At 35.5% G+C, this 3,368-nt stretch overlaps 1 protein-coding gene across 1 annotated transcript in view; it reads left to right on the top strand.

Annotated features, from left to right (window-relative positions):
• Positions 1–3,368, top strand: part of b4galnt1a (beta-1,4-N-acetyl-galactosaminyl transferase 1a) — a 183,509-nt gene that overhangs the window by 5,965 nt on the left and 174,176 nt on the right. The window lies entirely within an intron of this gene.

Here is a 3,368-nt window from a genome sequence, read left to right as displayed (position 1 = left end):
TGACACTATTTTGTTTCTTTATTTTGCTTTTTACCGTTATTATGATCATATTTGTTTAGATTTGCTATAATTTTAACACATTTAAAACCAAACATTTAAAAATGCATTGCATTTAAATATATGTGATATTTGATTATTCTGTCATTTATATAATCAAATATTACACTGTTATGCTTAATATTTATTTCATAGTCTAAACTAGAGTACAGCTGTAATATTTTACAATATTTTTTCTTTATGGATTCTGTAATGTTGAATATTCTATAATACTCAATTTCATTTTAGAAAAAAGTTGCATAACATAATCATTGCATTAGGCAGAATTGCACTTTTTATACTTATTAATTTGATGTTGAATAATGATAATAATAGATGTTTTAGTGATTAATATTAGTGTTATGATGGGCATGGGAGTCAGTGGAGCATGTGGAGCCATGGGAACACATAGCTGTGGAACAGGTGACTGTGTCATGGGATCCCCTTTCACTCTCACTTGCGTTTTCCCAGCCTTTTCATTGCCAAAATGGTTGGGGAAATCAACAAAACAAAACACACACACAAAAAGGGGGTTAATGATGTAGGGAACAAACAGAATTACCGTGTGAATGTATTTTTAATGGTTCCTGTAACTCTAGCATGTCACATATCTGTATTGAAGATTGTCTTTTTCAAACCTTAGTACAGGACGATCGTTGACTTTAGCTTTGTGCTCATATCGGACAATGCAATGCCTCTCCAAACGAACAAACAGAGGGATGATGGGGTGACAAGCCAGAGAACCAGTGTGTGAAAGTGTGTTTATTGTTGGAAGTAGCACTAAGATGAGAACGGGCGCCTGTTTTGCCTGAAGTGGACCCCGCCTCATCCACCGTTCCAAAGGTTTGTCTTTTCCAGCCCTGGCAAGGCGAGAGAAGTGAAGGAGAAAAAGGGAGCGATTGTTTTAGCGGGCGCCACTGGTCTATTGTAAGTGCAGTGTGTTCTTTCTCTCGACCTCTGACCTGCATTGTTGTAAGGCTGTTCGTTCGGAGAGCCGAGACAGCTGGGAGAACTGCGGGGGGCTGATGGACAGCTGGGGCCAAACTAGCGAGAGAGAGAGAGAGAGAGAGCAAGGGGGAAAAAGAGAAAGTGGGAGAGGGAGTAAACCAAAACAGAGGAGGTGAACGAGGCCCGATTCTTGAGTGACCCCTTTCCCTGTCCTCATGTGGGTCAGCTGGGCATTGGAATGACACATAGTTCCACACGTCGAGAGGGTTTGAGTGGGTGAAGATGAGGAAAGGAAAGAATGGAGGGAGTCAAGTGCACACAAGGCTTTCAGGCTGTGCCATCAAGAGCATTTTGGTTTAAAAAAGGAGTGAGATCAATTTTAGTTTTCAGTTCCTCTTGATTTCATACACACTGTAAAAAATATTTTCATGATTTTTTTTTTTTTTTTTCCTTTGTCAAATCAACTTAGATTATTAATGTGATTCAGATAACACAATATTTTGAGTTTCTATTTATTAAACCAATCTCCTTCATTGTATTAACTTAATTTTTTTTTTAAATTTCAAAATTTGAAGGCAACCAGGTAACTTTAAGTTAAACCAACAATATTTTTTTACAGTGCAGGTGTAGTTCAGCACAATAACTCAACAACATATTTGTTTATATGTGTATTAATGTGTATGTGTGTGTATATATGTATATACACACACATACACACATATATGTTATAATTTTAAATCTAACAGTTTGTAAAAAACTTTGCTTTAAAAATATATTTTATTATTATTATATATTTTAGTATTATAACATAATATATCATATTATTATATTAAAACATATTTTTTAATATTTAATATCATACAATATATTTAAAAAAATATATTGCTTTAAAAATATATTAAATATATTCTTTAAAATAAATGCTAAATGATAAAGTAAATGACTGAATTTTAAGCATCCAAACATATCTGTCATTTTAAAGTACATAATGTTTATATATATATATATATATATATATATATATATATATATATATATATATTAGTGCTGTCAAAAGATTAATCGCCTTCAAAATAAAAGTTTGTTTACATAATGTGTATAATAAATAGAACACCTTTCAAGCAAATCAATTCACAAAAAGTTTATTTTAATTTATAATTCAGCAAGTTACTCATAAAACTGCAAATTACTCTCCACAGAAGTTATATAATAACTATACAAGATGTTTTAAGAGAGTCTTTGGCATTGTTCATTGCCAATACATCAGCCGTCTGTGCAGAACGCAGCAGGGCTGAAACAAGGGAACAATTTTAGAGTTGTCAGCTGCTGTCGACATATCCTTTGAAAACAGATGAGAAAGCATAAAGGAGAAATGTGCTAGTAAAAATGAAAAGGCATGTGAAGACTGTTGTGTTTTCCCATATAGGGCAGATGGTCGTCGCTGTGACCTCCGTGCCACAGCAAATACCCATACAAAGTTTATATAAAACAATAAGAATACTACAATCTTAGTGTGATGTTTTTAAGACCCAAAATTAATTTGAAATCTTCTTCCAATACAGCCAAAACTCAAAGGATTTATCTGACTGACCACTGCAGGTGAATAAAGCAGATGACAGTTTGATTTACTCTGACCCAAAGAGTAGACATTTCATCCATTTTGAATCGAAAAATGTATAAATGCATTGCATTAATTAACAACATTTCAAAACAGAAAACCTGTGTGAACTTGAGGGGAACTGACTTCATACATTCACTAAAATCACCTTGACACCAGCTGGTTAAAAGTCATTTCAGGGTTGAAGACCTCTACAGTAGACAGTCTCTCTATGAGGTAGTTATATGCCGTGAGGAGTTGTGATTTTAAAATGTGTTAGAGAGAAGAAGTGGATGATGGGACATTAAAGTGCAGTCTGAAACCTCTTTCACTCCTCCCCAGCTTTTTGTCTCTCTGGCACTAATCCATTGGCCAAACAACGCAGTCTCCCACTAAATGAAAGGTCCTGATCCATAGGGGGGAGATGGGGATAAAGCATTGTGATTAAGATTGTATTAATGGGGCCATAGGAGGCTGGAAGGCTTTAATCAGTGTCTGTGCTGCCGTAATCCCCTGCCTTTAAGCTTCAGCTAACGCTGTGATCCTCCTCCTCATGAGTCACATCACACACACTCGCACAAACACACCGGATAGGCCGGAGAACAGTGAGGTCAAGGTACAGAGACACAGTGCAATGAGACTGATATGGAGTGTACAAGAAGGCAGCTGGATGAGGAAATAGAGAAGAGTAGGATGACGGAGGATGAGGTTTGGAGAAAGACAACAAAAAATGCTGAATCTGCTAGACAGACAGACAGATGTATAGATAGGATTTACAAATTAATGA

This window comes from Ctenopharyngodon idella, chromosome 22 (genome assembly GCF_019924925.1).
Source record: "Ctenopharyngodon idella isolate HZGC_01 chromosome 22, HZGC01, whole genome shotgun sequence".
Lineage (NCBI taxonomy): Eukaryota > Metazoa > Chordata > Actinopteri > Cypriniformes > Xenocyprididae > Ctenopharyngodon > Ctenopharyngodon idella.
Note: the sequence above shows the minus strand (reverse complement) of the source record. Positions and strands in the feature narration are given on the sequence as shown.